A 20,356-nucleotide genomic window follows, 5' to 3' on the forward strand; every position below is an offset into this window, starting at 1 on the left:
TCCATACCATTATGATTCTAATGCTTGCTTTATCTCTTCAGACTGTAATTTTTCTCGCCTTATGATATATCTTCTAATCTTTTCATTGAAAGCTAAACACTATGTATCAGGTAATAGAAGCTGAGGTAACTAAACCTTTAGTGGAAGAGTTTATGTTAATTTGCCTAGGAGTTGGGTAATATTTAATGTTTTCTGTAGCTCTAGGGATCAGAAACTTCAAATAGTGTCATTATTTTGGTTCCTCTATTGTGTTTGGATGTCACTAAGAACTCATGCTTAAATAGTCTGTGTGACTTACGGCTTTTTCAGCTGTGATCTTCTGTTATTTTACTGGAAACATGTTGGTGTAATAATAAGGTGTACAGGAGGATAAGCATATACTCTTAATAATTAAATTTCAGTCCCTTGATGTGCCTGTTTCTGGCATAACTCTGACAAGTGTTTCTTGGTTTCTTTTCCTCCCCTTAGGTGAGATATGAAGGCCAGAGTGACTGAATTTGTAAAAATACTTTCCTCTTAGGCGTAAGAAAGTTGTTTTCTTTTTCCCTGGAGAGTAAGTCTTTTCTATGGAGAATACCTTGGTTGTATTTTAAGCGGTAATTTTTCCTTCCCTTTGCCAGAGCTATCAGGGGACTTTTCTCTGATCTTTAATGTGAGAACATTACAGCGTTCCTAGAAGTGAAACCCATGAAAGTATGGGGCCCTCCTAACACTGGGTCCCCAGAAGTTTTTCACTCTCACACTAGTTCACATTCGGCCGCCAACAGTTTGTCAAAATTAGCATTTGAATGTTCCTACGAATTTATGGCTCCAATGGCTTCTGTTCCATGGAAGCTTATTTCATTTGTGATTCTCTGAAGCTTATCTCTCTAGATTTGGGGATGGAAGTTTGCTGTGTGACTTCATTTACCTGATCTGTACAAGAAAGGTGGTTGGCAAGAGTAATGGACAGGAGTGATGACTTCAAAGCTTTTACATATCAAAACCCAACTCCCCATAATTGCCTTTTAGGTATTTTTCTTTATACACTTCACAGTCCCCCCCCCCCCCCGGAGAAATCTTTATTTCATGAAAAGTTTTTTATTTCATGAAAAGTTTTTCTCTCTTGCATAATATTAAATTTATTTTAGTTTAGAGTCTACCAGAGGCTGAGTCTGAGAAAGCATTTGTGTGCAAATAGTTTATTTGGAAGATGACTTTAGAAACCTTGGTAATGGAGAAGGAAATTGAAATAGGAAAGGGAGAAAAAAAAACAATAAAAAATACAGTCATGACTAGGTTAATCACAGTGGTCGACTGGGATTCAACCCCACTATGAGCAACTGTACAGTACACTTCTGAGTTTACCCACCAAGAGGCAGAATATTTATCCACCAATTAGTTTCCTTTATTGGCTTAATATTGCTCCTAGGGCATTCAGACCTCTGCTTTTTGACCTGTTCCATCCGTTAGTGAAAATATTTCAATAGCTATAGAACATCTTCAGGCAGACAGGCAACATTATTATAGCGTTTGTTTCAAATCATAGGCAGATATAAAATCAATGCTAGAACTCAGTTACAGGTATTTTCACTAACATTTCAAAATTGTCCCTTTATAACTTAGAGTACACTCTTAATGTGGAATTAAGGGGATCTAAGTATTAAGAAGGTTTGACTGTAAATGACACTTCTGATGCTTCACCTAGTCTTACCACCCTGCTCTATCATAGTAATACTCAATTTAAAAATAGTATTTTGAGTATTTACTAAAGCATCCAGGTAAGTTCCAGGTACACTCAATTTATATATATATATATATATATTTTTATTTGAAGTTTCCATTATGCCATTCACCCTCCAACACCATGTCTTTGGCAGAAAATTAATAATCAAAGTATGTCAAAAATCAGATTTCAGAATATAATTAATATGTGAGATTGGGACTCATTTTCATTCCTTCATTTATTAAACAAATGTTATTAATAAGCACTTACATATAAAACAGGTACTGTTCTTTAAAATGAGGAAAGAAAATTGAGCAATAAAAAAGTAATAGCCATTGTGAAGCTTATGTTCTGGGTTTGCTGCATTTGCCCTTTTAGAATTCTGAAACTTCATCATAATTATTTTAGATATCATTCTTTGCTCATCATTCTAAACTGTTTTTTGTGAACTTGGCTCTTTCTTCAACAAAGAGAGATTTCTGTGTATTTTTCTTATATAAATACATCTTATTTCAAATTTTTCATGTATTTTCGCTTTTATATCCTATGTTCTAGAATGTTAAGCTACATCGTTCTGTTTACTATTTTAACTTTTCAAATCCAATTCAATCCAAGTAACTTTTTTTTTTCCTGCTTTCCTTAAAAATGTAGTGAAGTTTGCACAACATTATAAATGTACTTAATGGCAGGGCACCTGGGTGCCTTAGTCAGTTGAGCATCTGACTGTTGGTTTCAGCTCAGGTCATGATCTTAGGGTCATGAGATTGAGCATTCCAATGGGCTCCATGCTCAGCATGGAGTCTGCTTGGGATTCTGTCTCTCCCTCTTCCTCTGCCCCTCCCCCTACTTTTGCAGGCTCTCTCTTTCTCTCAAATAAATACATAATTTTTTTTAAAAATATATTTAATGCCACTGAATTGTTCTTACTAGTAGTTAAAATAATAAATTTTATCTTATGTATATTTTACTACAATAAAACGTGAAAAAAAGTTGTCATAATATATACATCATTCTACAACTTACATAGCCTTCCAGAGCTAAACCTTGTATTTGCTATGAATAGGTAGATAGAGGGATGAAAATTGTATCTTTATTCTGTTATTCCATATTACTAGTGCACTATAATTGAATCAGTCATTATCTGCTGATAGATATTCAGACCACTTCAGTATTTGCTAACACAGGAAAACAATCTGTAACTTTTATTTCTGTGGTTTACATTCCTTAAAATGGGTAAATGAGATATTGCCTCATTCAAGTAATATAAGCCATTAAGTCACACTTGCATATTTTATACAGACTTGGAGCAGGTATATTAGGTCAAAATATTAGAGCTCTCAATTAAGTATTATCTAAGTTAAAAGTAAAATCAGTAAGGATAGGGATAAGTCAGTAGAGTAGGCTATTATGTTTGAATTTGCAGAAGTAATTTATAGTACTTATAATTATGGCTATAGAATCTAGAATGAACTGAGGCCTATGAAAACTAAGGATAGTAGCTAAGGTCTTTTTAAATGGAAAAGGATACCTTACTAAGTGGTGAGTTCCTTATCCTTGGAAGTATTCAATCAAAGTTTAACTGGACACCTATCAAGAGTATTTTAGAAGGATTGTTACATTGTATTAGAGACTGAAATATCTGTCCTCCAAGATCCCATTCATTCCTAAGATTTTTAAGTGTTACAATTAATATAAAATTGGGAACACCTGTTACTCATTACTTAGTGTATTAGATTTATACTCCTGTAGTTAGACAATAACTTTTTTAAACATATGACTATTTTTTTTAGAGAGAAAGAAAGAGAGTGAGAGACTGTGAGTTGGTGGAGGGACAGTGGGAGAGGGATAGAATCTTAAGCCGGCTCCACACCTTGTGCTCAGCCCACTGGCAGGCTCAGTCTCATGACCCTAAGATCATGACCTGAGCTGAAATCAAGAGTTGGATGCGTAACCAACTGAATTCCCCAGGTGACCCTAACATATGACTACTGTATTGTAGTTACATAAATTTAGCAAGGCCTCATGTCCATAAAGTTTTCAAGAATTACATGCTGAATTATTAACTTATTGCAATGAACTTCATGACTTTTGCTAGGAAAAAACAAATTGCACAGAACTCACTCATATATATGCAGCTCACATATGGGCAAGTGTGATATTGGAGTACAATTATGGGCTGCAATATGAAGAAATTTCCCATACCACATCTTTGGCAGAAAGAATCCATAATCAAAGTGTATTAAAGAATCAAATATCACAGTAAACTGATATGTGAGTTTGGCACTCATTCTTTTTATTCATTATTAAACAAGCATTAATAAGAGCCTATATATATAACAGGTAATCTTCTAATTAAATTCTGTGATTATAGTCTACCACTAATACTTGTGGGATCTTGGACAGGAATTTAACCTATCTAAATTTCAGATCCTTTGTTGAATGGAAGTAAAAATATCTACTTTATTGAGTTCTTGGGAGGAAAAAAGTTAGGTGCTTTCTGTAACTCACTTAACAGAGTGCAATGATTATGTATTATAAGTAGCAGCTGATATTATTTTTGTTACATAAATTTGATGTCAGGTGATGATTTTTGCAAAATAAGAAAATCTCGTATTTCAAATAATCAAAGAACAAATTGAAATAAGTAAGATACACTCTGGAAAGAGAATAAGATATTAAGTAAAAAAAAAAAAATCCATAGAGAAAACTAAATAGACTATCTAAATATAAAGGCTATATTTTAAAGGTGATAAAATTTTTTAAAGATTTGTTTATTTATTTTGATATAGCAATCACAAGCAGGAGGGGCAGAAGGAGAAGGAGAGAGAATCTCAAGCAGAGGGCTTGATATCCTGACCCTGAGATCAGCACCTGAGCCGAAACCCAAGAGTGGTGTCCTTAACCAACTATTGCCACCCAGGCACGCCAGCCTGATAAAATTTACTTAAGAATCTCCTTCGAACTTCCCAGTTCATTTAACTTTTTTTTTTTTTTTTTTTTTTTTTTTTTTAAAGTAAGTCTCTCTCCCTTGTACTGTTTGGTGTACAAAGTGGCCAACAAAAATATAATTTGAAAGGACTAGTGACTTGGCTGGCCCAATAACATCACAATAAGGGATATTGAGGGAACTATTCTTGAAATAAATCAATGTGTCTCAGTATTCTCTAGTTTTGGGCAATAATCATTCCTTTTAGTAGTGATACAGCAATAGTTTGCCTCTTTTTTCCCTCATATCTCTGAGATTTTCCAATCATATATCTTTTGTTTGCTTTTGCTTGTACATATCACCACCCTCTCTAATAAAGGCTGTTTTCAGAGGCAGAATTAAAATATTTGAGCTTTTTTTTTTTTTTTTTAGTTTTCTGTTGTAAATGATATTTAATAGTAATCTGTTGGGAACATCCAGTGGGTAACACTTGGAAAAAGTATCAACTTTACTTTAATATTTGGGCCCTGATTCATTCTGATAAAGACATGGGAAGTGTCTGATAATACTGACAAGAATCATAGAAATAATTTTAATAATAGTTACCTTTCTTGACTCATTTTTAATTGCCAAAAACTATATTAAGAACCTTATATGTGTAATTCCAATAAGAACCTCTAAATTCTAGGTTCTGTGTACTTTATAAATGAAACAAATTAGGGTGTAGCAAGTGTAAATTACCTGGCCTTGTCTACACAACTAGTAAGAGCAATAACTGTGGTACTACAGGCATAGGTTTGTCTCACTAGAAAAGTCATGATTTTAAGAAAGTTTCAAGAGTGATTGAACTATGATGAAGTGATCATCATAGAGCTTATATGAGATAAAGGGGAAATAAAAGAATATAAAAGCACTCTTTGGATAATATATCCAAAACTTTGGGCTAAATCAATTTTATTTTATTTTCTATCAAAATTGCATTCAGAGATTATTCTATGGGATTTATTTAGAATTTTACGTGAAAATCATCACTAGTCTTCCTACCTAGTCTGAATTTGAATTCTTTAACTCAGTTGTTTTTATATGTATAATATTTACATGTTGATGTTTTATTGTCTTGAAGTATAAACTAGGAGCTTGATAAGCAATACATTATTTTGATATTAGTACATACTGTTTCATATTTTCACAAATTATGAATTATTTTATATACAGTTTTCACTTATAGGAATGGGGAATCTAGTTAGAACTAAAAAAGAACTTTCAAATAAATGTGCACATATCCATCAAACTAAGTAGAAATTGATAATGATTTGAAGAAAGTAAGAAAAAGTTTATGGCTGTGTTTAAATTTTTTTTAACTTTTTCTCTGATTAAAAGTTATATAAGATTTCAAAAAAAGAGTTATATATTTCTTATTTGTTTTCCAAACCCCACCTAACCTATTATTAGCGTTCTGTTGCTTTAATTCCACTAGCAACTGTGAAGTTTAGTAATTTATTCAATGCCTCTCAAAATTTTAGCCATATTTACATAACAGGAATTCCTTCTCTTTCATTTTCATGTAAACGTCATGCTTGTGCTGTATTTTATGGTAGCTCAAGCTCAGCAAACCAATGGCTTCCATTCCCACAGGTAACAGTAAATTTTCCACAAAACCACGCAAATCATTCTAAAACCTCAGAAACATCATTTGTTGACAGTTTTGATATCTTTGTCTACATATACGATAGCATTGACTCTTTGCCAGTTTTATTTCCTAATGTATGTAAAGTGCTTAGTAGATAATGTGGTATAGAGTGTGTACTCAACAAATATTTGTTGAAGAAATGAATTTTCTTTTTATTTCCTTCTTTTATTCCTTAATATACATTTAGAGTATTCACTTGTTAACTATTTTATTAATCATCATGAATACAAAAGAGATTTAAAGGTATAAAATTTTGCCATAATATAAATTCTTGGGTAGATCTTTTTACCCTACTCACTAGGTACACTATGATGGGATGCTTTATGGGCCTAAAGAGTTAAAAATGTTTAGTTTATAGTGACCTGCTTTACATTCCAATTGTTGAAATCACATGGTACACTTTTGAAGGAAGGTAATTATTCTGAGGTACATGTTGCAGAAAAAGTTACACGTTCAAAAACAGAGTGCTCTTAAATTGCAAAGTTATAAAACTGAGTTAAAAATTATTCATTTTCTAAGTATTTGGATAAGTAAAGCTCATTAGATTTTTGATAGAATTTTATCCACAAGTTAAAAGTAAAAGTAATCCATCTGCCTGTAATGCTTTATGTACCAAAGGCTTGTAATTTATTGTGTTTCCTGATCCCTCAAGGAAAGAAGAGGTTTTAATAGAAGCGGTGTTAGATTCAAGCCATTAATGTCATATATTATTTAACTCCAACTATCATAATGGTATCTATGAACTTTCTTTGCTCATTATTTTTATGCTTGCTTTAACATGGCAAGCAGCTTATCCTCTTATTCTGTCAGATCCACAGAACTATGCACTATTGGTCTGAGTGAGTGCTTGACAAAGAGCTGTCAAGAACTCCTGAGACCGTTTTGCTGATTCATTGGGTGGCAGGCACTAATAGACGTTCTTGTCAAGAACAGACAGACTATCCCTGATTTCTGAGCAAAAGGAAAGATCAGTTATGTTGTAATACCTTCTGGGTTCAAAATACTCAAGTGTAAATGGTGTGCCATTTAGTTAGGACACTTTTCATTGTGCTATGCTGGTTCCAGACAACTATGTTTAATACAGATAAAAATAAATATAGCAGTCAGTTCCATACTTCTTTTCTGCAGAAGGTGAACACAATCATGAAACAGGTGAAATTAAGAATAAAAAGCATCTTCTTCCAAAGGGATACAGTTATATCTCACTCAGAAACTTGCCACAGAGTAGAGGTGAAAATAGTCATGTAAGGAATGAGCATTTTGAATTTGCGTTTGAACTAGCTGTACGATTATGGGCTAATGCCGAGCTCACTGAAGCTTTGTTTCACTTGTAAGCATAGGTCTTAAAACGATAAATAACTTACATGAACATTGGAAAGATAAGGCAAAAATAAGCATGGATTGAGCATGGGTGAAGCATTATTAATTTATTATTGTTAGTAAAGATACATTATGGAACATCTGAGAAACAGTGGGGATCAAGATCACCCATAAAATCAGTATCTTAATTATGAAAGTCAGTGAAACAAACTTATTAATAATATGATCCCTGAAGTCAGAACAACCTGGGTAGGATTCCAAATCGACTACAAGATGTGTGATTTAAGGATAATATTTAATATTATCCTATGGTCTCCTATGGGAAATAAATGAGTAAATGTATATAATGTACATTTGTTCACCACCTGAAATGTACTAAACTCAATAAAATAAATACAAGGTACTAAAATGATTTAAATCATTTTTCCTAACAATATATGCAAAAACATCCAAACCCTTTTCTATATTTTATTTATTTAAGTTTTTATTTAAATTCCAGTAGTTAACATACAGTGGAATAATTAGTTTCAGCTATACAATATAGTGATTCAGTACTTACATACAACACAGTACTCATCATGACAAGTGCAGCCCTTGATCCCCATCACCTATTGAACCCATCCCTCCACGCACCTCCCCTCTATAACAATTAGTTTGTTCTCTATAGTTGAGTCTGTTTCTTCGTTTTTCTTTCTCTCTCTTTTTTTCTCTTTGCTCATTTGTTTCTTAAACTCCAAATATGAGTAGAATCATATGGTCTTTTCTATATTTTAAAAATGTAAATCTGCTAGTTATAATTTTTTATTTAAAAATAATTTTTAGGGGGTACCTGGGTGGCACAGCGGTTAAGTGTCTGCCTTCGGCTCAGGGCATGATCCCGGCGTTATGGGATCGAGCCCCACATCAGGCTCTTCCACTATGAGCCTGCTTCTTCCTCTCCCACTCCCCCTGCTTGTGTTCCCTCTCTCGCTGGCTGTCTCTATCTCTGTCGAATAAATAAATAAAATCTTAAAAAAATAATAAATAATAATTTTTAGGGGTGCCTGGGTGGCTTAGTCATTGGACGTCTGCCTTCAGCTCAGGTCATGATACCAGGGTCCTGGGATCAAGCCCCGCATCAGGCTCCCTGCTCTGCTCTGGAGGGAGTCTGCTTCTTCCTTTCCCATTCCTCCTCCTTGTGTTCCCTCTCTCTCTCTCTCTGTCAAATAAATAAATAAAATCTTTTAAAAAAATAATTCTTATTTTTCATTTTATATGTAAATTGTGCATAATTTTTATATTATTTGCTCTTCATTTATTCATTTTTTTTTCATTCTGTATGTGAAAAACAATTACTGAGTAAGTATTATTTTCTGATATACTGCTGTAAGTTAGGAATAAAATAACGAACCAAAGTGTCTCTTTGCTCATGGGACTGATAGTCTGGTATGGAAAGCAGGCCTAGATATGAAATTCTTACCAACAACTATAATATTGCATTTTTGCCAAGTGCCCTCAAGGAGAGTTGCAAGGGGGTGTGAACTGTTCTAGTCATAATGTGGTGTTTCCCCTGCAAAGTCATGGTGAAGTGAGAACTGACAGATGAATAGGTTAAAATTATTAGGTTAAAATTGACAAAACAGAAGAGGAGCTAAGATGGTGACTTAGGAAGACTATAGGCTCATCTTGTTCCTCCAACACAGCTGGTTATCAGATCATCCTGAATACCCAAGAAATCATCCTGAGGACTGACAGAATGAACTGCACAACTAGAGGGGGAAAAGAGGCCACATCGAAGAAGGTAGGAAATGCAGGAACATGGTTTGGGGGAGAAACAGATCACAGGTGCTGCAGAGGAGAAGGAGCTGTGGTCCTGGAGAAAGGCAAAAGAGAGGAACACACAGAGAGATGTACAAGGAGAACACTTACCACAGCCATCAGCTGGGAAAATGAGAGGGGCTGACTTTTGTGAGTTCCTGTAACCAGCTGAGCTTAAAGACAAGTTTTAAAGGTCCGTGGACTTGGCTGGGATAGAAAGGGCCCTGCCCTACTCCTGAAGAAAAGGTAGGCAAACAACCTGGGGGGATGGAAACAGAGATCTGAAAAATGCCTGGGGAACACAGGAGAAAGATAATTCTCTCTTCTTAGAGTGCAGTCTCTGAGAGGTAGTGTTCAGGAGGCACCTCTCCTGGGACAAGGGAGCCATTGGGTGCATTTCCCTCCCCCACCTTTCAGCATAAACACAGAGCCACCTGTTGTAAGCAGTGCAGTGCCAAGACTAGCTGCCTAACCTGTTTACACCATGTCGCACACCCCTGCACTCTGCTGGTACTGCCCTTGGTCAAGTTTGCCTCAGTCTCAGCATAGCAGGCCCCTTCCTCAGAACATCAGCAGAAATCCCTGCCCATATCATGTCTCCTGACCAGAGAGTTCTGCAGGGCTTCAGTCCTAAAGGAAATAGTATCAGGTTTCATTTAACAAGCAGATCAGAGCACACCTAGTAAAAGCTTGCCTACATTGTGGCCAAGGACCAAACACTGCCCACTGCAGGCAAGCAGACCTCTACAGACAACTAACCTGAGGAGTAGAGCAACCAAAATACAGCAGCAGAGTGCACACAGAATACACCAGAGACACTCCCTGAAGTGCCAGGCGCTGGACATTATACGACCTCTTCTTCATAAAGCCGTTACTCAGGAGCAGGAAACATAGCAGGCTTTCTAATGCACAAAAGAAGACAGATGAAATGCCAAGACAGAGGAATTCATCCCGAATGAATTAAGATAAGGTCACAACCAGAGAACTAAGGGAAGCAGATTTAAGTAATATGCCTGATGGAGAATTTAAAGCAACAATCATAATGTTACTTTCTGGGCTTGAGAAAAGAATGGGAGACTTTGGGGAGGCCATTACTGCAGAGATAAAATAATTTAAAAACAAATTTAAAAAATAGAGTGAGATTCAAAACAGGATGCAGTGAACACAAGGCTTAAAGAAGCAGAGGAAAGAATAAGTAATATGGAAGCTAAACTAATGGGAAATAATGAACCTGAACAAAACAGAGAAAGAAGCATTATGGAACATAAGAATAAACTTAGGGAACTCAGTGGCTCCATCAAATGTAATAACACTTGTATTATAGGAGTCCCAGCAGAAGAAAAAGGAGGAGGAGGAGAAAAGATGGCAGAAAATTAATGGGAGGAAATAATAGCTGAAAACTTTCCTAATCTGGGGAAGGAAACACGTCCAAATCCAGAAGGCACAGAAAACTCACATCAAAATCAACAAAAGTAGGTCAACACCAAGACATATTGTAATTAATTGGCAAAATATGGTGATAAAGAAAAATCCTACAAGCAACAATACAGAAGATATCCATAATTTACAAGGGAAGACCCATAAGTCTAGCAGCATCTCTCTCAACAGAAACTTAGCAGGCCAGAAAAGAGTGGCATGGTATATTTAATGTGCTGAATAGGAAAAATCTGCAGCCAAGAATACTCTGTCCAGCAAGGTTATCATTCAGAATAGAAGGAGAGATAAGGAGTTTCCCAGACAAACTAAAATTAAGAAATTTGTGACCTCTAAACCAGCCCTGCAAGAACTATTAAAGGGGGCTCTTTGAATGGGAAGGAAAGACGAAAAGTGACAAAGACAAGAAAGGATCAGAGAAAATCTGCAAAAACAATGACAAAACAAGTAAAATGTCAATAAATACATATATATCAATAATTATAAGCAAGTGGACTAGATACTCCAGTCAAAAGACATAGAGTATTGGAATGGATAAAAAACAAGACCCATCTATATGCTGCCTACGAGAGGTTCATTTTAGACCTAAATAAACCTGCAGATTGAAAGTGAGGGGATGGAGGAAGATTTATCATGCAAGTGGACAGCAAAAGAAAACAAAATAGCAATATTTAGTTAGACAAAATAGATTTTAAACCATAGACTGTAATAAGAGATGAAGAAGGGCACTATATCATCCTAAAGGGGACAATCCAACAAGTAGATATAATAATTGTAAATACTTACACACCCAACATGGGAGCACCCAGCTACATAAAACAATAGCAAACATAAAGGAGCTCATTGATAATAATACAGTAATAGTAGGGGACTTTAAAACCCCACTTAGATCAATGGACAGATCATCTAAACAGAAAATCAACAAGGTAACAGTGGCTTTGAAACATACACTGGACCAGATGAACTTAACTAATATATTCAGAACATTCTATCCAAAAGCAGCAGAATACACATTCTTTTCAAGTGCACATGGGACTTCTTCAGAATAGATGACATATTATGTCACAAATCAGCCGTCAACAAGTACAAAAAGATTGACATCATACCACTCATATTTTCTGACCAAAACTCTTATGAAACTTGAAATCAAGTGTAAGAAAAACTTTGGAAAGACCACAAATACGTGCAGGTTAAACAACGTGCTACTAAACAATGAAGGGGTCAATAAGGAAATAAAAGAAGAAATAATAATAATAAATGGAAACAAATGAAAATGAAAACACAATGATCAAAAACCTTTTGGATAGAGCAAGAGTGGTCCTAGGATGGAAGTATATAGCAATACAGGCCTACTTCAAGAAGCAAGAAACATTTCAAATAAACAACCTAACCTTACACCTAAAGGAGCTAGAAAAAGTACAACAAACAAAGTCTAAAGCCAACAGAATGAAGAAATTAAAAAAAAAAAAATTAAAGCAGAAGTAAATGATATAGGAGCAACAATAAGAACAACAAAAAACCCAGTAGAAAAGTCAATGAAACCAGGAGGTGGTTCTTTGAAAAAATTAATAAAATTGATAAACCACTAGCCAGACTTATGAAAAAGAAAAGAGAAAGGATCCAAATAAATGAAATCACAAATGAGGGAGGATAAATAACAACTAACACCACAGAAATACAAACAATTAAATATTATGAAAAACTATATGCCAACAAATTAGACAACCTGTTATGGAAAATTCCTAGAAACATATAAACTACTAAAAGTGAAACAGGAAGAAATAGAAAACTTGAATGGACCAATAACCAGCAAAGAAATTGAATCAGTAATTTAAAAAACAAAAAACAAAACAAAAACAAAAAAAAACTCCTAAGAAACAAAAGTCCAGGGCCAGTTGGCCTCCCAGGTGAATTCTTCCAAACATTTAAGGAAAAATTAATACCAATTCTAGAGCTATTCCAAAAAGTAGTGAGAGGAAAACTTTTGAAATCATTCCAAGAGGCCAGCATTACCCATTACCCTAAGACCAAAACGAGACAAGGACTCCACTACTAAAAAGAACTATAGGCCACTATTCCTGATGAACATGGATGCAAAAATTCTCTACAAAATACTAGCAAATTGAATCCAATAGTACGTTAAAACAATCATTCACCACGATCAAGTGGGATTCATTCCTGGGGCACAAGGGTGGCTCAATATTCACAAATCAATCAACGTAATACACCACATTAATAAAAGAAAGGATAAGAATCATGCAATCCTCTCAATAGATGCAGAAAAAGCATTTGACAAAGTAAAACATCCATTCATGATAAAAACCCTCAACAAAAGGAACATACTTCATCATAATAAAAGCTATATATGAAAAACACACAGCTATTATAATCCCCATTGGGGAAAAGCTGAGAACTATTTCCTCTATGGTCAGGAACAAGACAGGGATGTCCACTCTCACCACTTTTATTCAACCCAGTACTAGAAGTCCTAGCCACAGCAATCAGATAATGGAAAGAAGTAAAAGACATCCACATCAGCAAGAAGTAGTAAAACTTTTACTCTTTGTAGAAGACATGATATTCTATATAGAAAACCCAAAAGACTCCACCAAAAAAAAATGATGAAACTGATAACACAAATTCAGGGAAGTCTCAGGTTACAAAATCAATCTACAGAAATCTGTTGCAGTTTTATACACCAATAATGGGGTAACAGAAAGAGAAATCAAGGAAGCAGTCCCATTTACAATTGCACCAAAATCCATAAGATAGCTAGGAATAAACCTAACCAAAGAGGTGAAAAATCTATACTCTAAAAACTATAACACACTGGTAAAAGAAATTGAAGAGGAGACAAAGAAATGGAAAAACAATCCATGCTCATGGATTGGAAGAACAAATACTGTTAAAATGTCTATGCTATCCAAAGCAATCTACACATTTAATGCAATCCCTATCAAAATACCAACAGTATTTTTCACAGAGCTAGAAGAAGCAATCCAAAAATGTGTATGGAACCACAAGACTCTGAGTAGCCAAAGCAATCTTGAAAAGCAAACCTGGAGACATCACAATTCTGGACTTCAACTTATATTACAAAGGTGTAGTGATCAAGGCAGTATGGTACTGGCACAAAAACAGATGACACATAAATGAATGGAACAGAATAGAAAACCCAGGAATGAACCCACAACTATATGGTGAATTAATCTTTGACAAAACAGGAAAGAATATCCAATGGAAAAAAAAAGATAGTTTCTTCAACAAATGATGTTGGGGAAACTGGATGGCAACATGCAAAAGAATGAAACTCGACCACTTTTTTACACCATACACAAAAATAAGTTCAAAATGGATTAAAGACCTAAATGTGAGACAGAAAACCATCAAAATCATAGAGGAGAACACAGGAAGTAATCTCTTTGATACTGGCTGTAGCAATTTCTTACTAGACATGTCTTTGAAGGCAAGGGAAACTAAAGAAAAAATAAACTATTGGAACTTCATCAAAATAAAAAGCTCCTGAAAAATGAAGGAAACAATCAACAAAACTAAAAGGTGGGGGTGCCTGGGTGGCTCATTCGGTTAAGTGTCTGCCTTTGGCTCAGGTCATGATCCCAAGGTTCTGGGATTGAGCCCCGTGTTGGGCTCCATGCTCGGTGGGGAACTTGCTTCTCCCTCTCCTCCCCGCTCATGCTCACTTGTGCTGTCACTATCTTTGTGTCTCTCTCTCAAATAAATAAATAAATAAATAAATAAATAAATAAATAAATAAAAGGTGACCTTTGGAATGGGAGATGTCTGCAAATGTCATATCTGATAAAGGGTTAGTATCCAAAAATTATAAAGAAGTTACACAACTCAATACCCAGAAAACAAATAATGCAGTTCAGAAATGGGCAGAAGACACATACAGACATTTTTCCAAAGAATACATACAGATGGACAACAGACACATGAAAAGTTACTCAACATCACTCATCATCAGGGAAATACAAATCAAAATCACAGTGAGATATCACCTCACACCAGTAAGAATGACTAAAAATAACAATACAGGAAACAACAGGTGTTGGAGAGGATGTGGAGAAAGGGGAACCCTCTTACACTGTTGGGAGTGCAAACTGGTTCAGCCACTCTGGAAAACAGTATAGAGTTTCCTCAAAAAGTTAAAAATAGAACTACCCTATGATCCAGCAATTGCACTAGTAGGTATTTACCCAAAGGATGCAAAAATATAAATTTGAAGGGATACTTGCATCCTGATGTTTATAGCAGCATTATCAAGAATAGCCAAATTATGGAAAGAACCCAAATGTCCACTGACTGATGAATGTATAAAGAAGAGGTGTTATATATATACAGTGGAATATTGCTCAGCCATAAAAAAATGATGAAATCTTGCCATTTGCAGCAACATGGATGGAGCTAGAGAGTATTATGCTAAGCAAAATAAGAGAAAGAAATACTGTATGATTTCACTCATATGTGGAATTTTAGAAACAGAGGAACATAGGAGGAAATGAGAGAAAACCCAAGAAACAAACTCAACTATAGGGGACAAACTTATGTTTACCAAGAGGGGAGATGGGCGAGGGGATGGTTTAAAGAGGTGCTGCGGATTAAGGAGGGCACTCATGATGAGCAATAGGTGTTGTTTGTATTTAAGTGTTGAATCACTAAATTCTACACCTGAAACTGAAAAAAAAAAAAAAAAAGAGAGAGAGAGAGGAGAGAGACACAAACAGCAAAACCTCTCATGGCAGAGAATATGATGATTGTATTTGTTTCTTTGTTTAAACCCAAAGAATAAAGAGAACAGAGCAACAATTTTGTCAGATTTTTGTTTGAAAACGTTTTTTGGCTACATGTGAAGAACAAAATTGTAGGAGCTAAGATGTTCAAAGGCCAGTTTGAGAAGCTGTTGTAATAGTCCAAATAGGAAGTGATGTTTGTATGGGTACGTTTATGGTAAACATGGGGGAAAAGTATGCAGGTTTGAGAAATATTTAGTAAATAATACTAATCAATGCAATGATGGATTGAAAATGGGAGAATCTTAAGGGGGGAGATGAAAAGAATGACACCAGATCTGTGTAAATTTGTGGATGATGGTGCTTTTTTTCAGATAGTCAACACTCATAGTCAGTAGTTAGATTTGTTTACTTTCATCAGGTTAAGTTAGAAGGTGTACTGAGACATATAAAAACTATCAAGTAGGATGGTTATTATGGTCCCATACTGAAGAGTTGTGATTACTGCATTTTGTTCCATTGATTGTAATGCTTCATTTTGTTTAGAAGTTCTTCATTGCTGAACCGGGGATGTACTGTATGGTGACTAACATAATATAATAAAAAATCATTATTAATAAAAAAAAAAGAAGTTCTTCATTGCTGGACAGTTAAACTCTGTTCAAGTTTTCATTAAGATGGATAATGCTATTAGGATGGACATCTTTGTGCCATTAGCTTGTTCCTTGTTTCAGATTATTTTTAGAGTAAATATACTAGAAATAGATATCCTGGGTCAGCTAGTACCAAAACTTTTTTTTACACTTACTGAATATTGTCAACTGATTTTCCAAACTATTGTATTTATAGTGCCACTAGTAAAACATAGATCTGCAAACTTAATTGCACTCTTGTACTCAGGACAAGTTCAATAGACCACACATCTACTCCATCACAAAATCTCTGTTAAGGAAGAAAATAAACCTCTCCACATCCCATATAAGGCTACCCTCCTGAGATTTCTAAGTGCTTCATATTTCTTTTCTCAGATTGATGGTGAGTAATAATGTCTTTGCTGTCAGAGTAAACTCTTCTGGTAGGATGGCCTTACATTCTAGCCCCTACTAAGTAATGACATTAAAGCAAACATACACAAAGATAATACTTTAACTTGAAGTCTTGGTCACTATTTTGCTTATTAATTTTATTTAAAGCAGTATTTCCCCTTTAAAAATGATGCCTAATGAAATTAAACATTTAAATCAGGATAATTTATAAAGAATAATATATATAAAAATATATATGTATAAAATTTTATATCATATATGTGTGTGCATATAAAATTCTGTGTATTAGAAGGGAAACTATGTGTCTGTGTGTATATATATATGTATTTTTTTTCCTCCTGACATATCATATAGTCCCACTCTCTAAAGGCAATAGCATAAACTAGCATTTTTTTTACCCTTTCAGATGTCCTTATTATTTATTTTTGGTTATACAATTTTTTTATAAGCAAAATTTTTTTTTTAATTTATTTGACAGAGACAGCCAGCGAGAGAGGGAACACAAGCAGGGGGAGTGGGAGAGGAAGAAGCAGGCTCCCAGCGGAGAAGCCCGATGTGGGGCTCGATCCCATAACTCCGGGATCACTCCCTGAGCCGAAGGCAGACACTTAATGACTGTGCTACCCAGGCGCCCCTTGGTTATACAATTTTATTAACACAAAGAAATCATACTGTGTCTATTTGATAGCCTGTTTTATTTTTCATTGTAAATGATATTTAGTACATGATATTTATATATCATTATACATGAAAATTCCTTATTATTTTTAAATGAATGGAAAATTTTCCCTTTGTTTACATGTCCATAGTATTTTCTGTTGCTTTCATTCACTGCACATTTAGAGTGTTTCCATTTGTTTTTTAAAAAATGATAACATGGTCATCTTTTTTTTTTTTTTTTCATAGACATTTACACACCTGTATAAATACAGTTTAAGGATAAGCTTAGAGAAATGGCTGAGTTAATATGTACACATTCAAAATTTTATTATAGATTTATGTAAAGCACTCTTGTGAGGAAGTGTATCAATTAAATTCTCATTTATTTACAACTGATAATCAATTTATTAAAAAGGATGATCAAAGCATCTGCAATGGTGACTTTAATCTTGAGTCCTGGAGCAATACTGATGCAAATAATCTGCTTAATAATCTCAGAAGGACTGTGCAGATCAGTGAGTTGCTTGTGGATCCTCTTCTGAGAATGATCCCAAGTCTTAGAACCATCACTGCAAGTTTTTCTTGTAGTGATTCTGAGTCTTGGTAGGTATCTGAACTGTCCTTTCACTTTAAGATTCTTTTCCTTTGTGCCTCTGATCAAGTAAGCACATTCCTTCTCCACAGATTTATCTTGCATTTGGTTAGAGGAATTCTCATTCGGTGAATCGCAGCCTCTGGTTCCACAGGTGTCTTCCCAGAGTCTTTAAGAGGCCTGGCTGTGGCGTGGTTTCCTTACCGACTTGTTCCTCCCCCAGAGTGGACAGCCCTGAGTCAGGAGCAGGGCATCCAGAGCTCCACTGTGGCTGACACTGGGTCTTCCTCAAAGAGTTAAATTCTCATTTTAAAGTGTGAGTATACATAGTGGTATGCTGATAAATGCTTAATAATTGCTTCTCCGGCTTAAAAACAAACTACAAAAACAAAAAACAAAAAAACAAAAACCTTTCTTGATAGCGATTGACAAACTCCACGGTAAAAGTCCTCCAGCCAACATCAATTTCAAACAACCTACATGATGTTACTGAAGTTAATGAATTGTGCAAAAATGAACCAAATCAGCTCTCACGAGTTGGGAAAGCTGTCTCTGGTATACCACTGATTGTGTTTCCTCACAATCCCTTAACTATGGGTGCTATCAAACATTTAAACATATTCCATATTCCATCATAGTTTATAGATTAGCAGAGGTATTTCTTTTTATTTTTATTTGCATTTATTTAATAATAAATGAATAGTTTTTTGTAATGGTGTTCTCCTTATAGCTGTGTGTTCATGTTCTATGCTTCATTTCCATAGGATTGTTCATCCCTCTACAATTGGTTTGAACCTCTTCTTTCTGTGGAAAGAAAAGCATTCTTTTTTTTATAAGTTGTCAATATTTGTCTTGTTTGTCATTTATCTTTTAACTTTTATTATTATTTTGTATTTGTGTGCTGCAGAGTTTTTAATTTTTATGAAGTCAATGTATTACATTTTCTTTTAGGCATTCAGATTTGTAATAATTAGAAACAAATTAGAAAACATGGATAAATTAATGAATGTCTTTGGATGTCAATTTTCTTACCTGTTAAGTAGGAGTTGATGGCTCTATTTTTTCGTAGCTCAAATAGTATATAATCCTTTAAAACATTTCTACTTTGGTTTCTTTAACTTGGGTTATTTCTGTGAGAATCAAATATTGGAGAGAAAAACTTCACTCAGCAAAATAATCTGCCATTCACTAGCAATTTACTTGAGAACAAACCCTCAGTTGTATCCTTTTCCTATTTCTTGCCAAATGTGTGGAAAATTTCCCAACCAAATGACTAGGTTCTTTCTTAAAGTGAGAGCAGTGCCCATGTTGTGGTTCTAATGGGTGGGGAGGTATCTTTTAGTGGGAGATGAGTTCTTCCTCATGGGTATGTTTTCTCATGTCCAGCAAGAATTTCTACTTATGAAATCTCACCACATAATCCTTCTGTAGTGTATTCTGTAACTTTTCCCCTATAACTTTCCTACATTTTTTTTCTTGGAACAAAAGACAAGAAGATACAAACATAAGCAACTTTCAAATTGTGATTTCTTATCAGTGGTAGATGAGTCCTTTAAGTAATATAGATTTAAAACCAGTGATCTTTTCTTTATCTTCAAATTCATGCTCCATTTTTCTACCAGGATATCAGGATCAGAGGACCTTAGATGCAAGATACTGGACTAGATTATACCACATAAGTAAGATACAGCTGAACCAGAAAAAAATATGCCTGAATGTGTGTGTGTGTGTGTGTGTGTGTGTGTGTGTGTGTAAGTGTGTAATTTAGCTGCATTCTGTTTTCAACTTGGAAATTGGTTGTATTTAAAAATGCTGCTCATAATTTGGAGATTAAAGTATATTTAGTATTTAAAAATATGGTCATTAGGATCTCAGATAAGTTCATAAGTTTCTATTTAACAGATTAAGTATCTAAAAGAAAAAAAAATATTAAAACGAATGGTAGGGAACAGAATGTGGATCCTGGGAAATTAAGGAGCTGTGGTTGGAAGAGATTTTCCCTTTTCTCACTTCTGTTGCTATTCTGATTGTTGCTGCTCAAGGTTATCGAGGGCTGCAATTAGAGAAAATGTATAAAGAGATTTATTAACAGTAAGAAGAATGGAGAAATTCAAGCCGAGTCCTTTACATATTCATTTTACCTCAAAGCTCAGAGTTGGTAACAGGCAGCAGTAGTATTCCAAAATAGTTATGTATTTCTTTTTTTTCCCCTTCTTTCTTTCTCATGTCTCTTCTCTATTTCCCGCTTATGTCTTAGCACATCAGATCCACATTCTAATTAACTGGCATTATAGCCTGGTAGGAAGGAAGGACCAGACTAGTGTATATGTGATGGGTGTAGGGTGAGAAACTGCATCTGACAGGAAGAGGAACTCTAGTAATTAGGAGAAAGCTGAGAGATAAATGGAGATTCTGCAAAACAAAGGGGAGAC

General features: G+C 34.8%; 1 pseudogene; it reads right to left on the reverse strand.

Annotated features, from left to right (window-relative positions):
• Window positions 1-17,714: 17,714 nt before the first annotated feature.
• The window catches only part of LOC148110052 (small ribosomal subunit protein uS10 pseudogene), a 36,400-nt pseudogene continuing 33,758 nt past the window's right edge, over window positions 17,715-20,356 (reverse strand).

This window comes from Ursus americanus, chromosome 5 (assembly GCF_024610735.1).
Source record: "Ursus americanus isolate L20-20 chromosome 5, mUrsAme1.1.p, whole genome shotgun sequence".
Lineage (NCBI taxonomy): Eukaryota > Metazoa > Chordata > Mammalia > Carnivora > Ursidae > Ursus > Ursus americanus.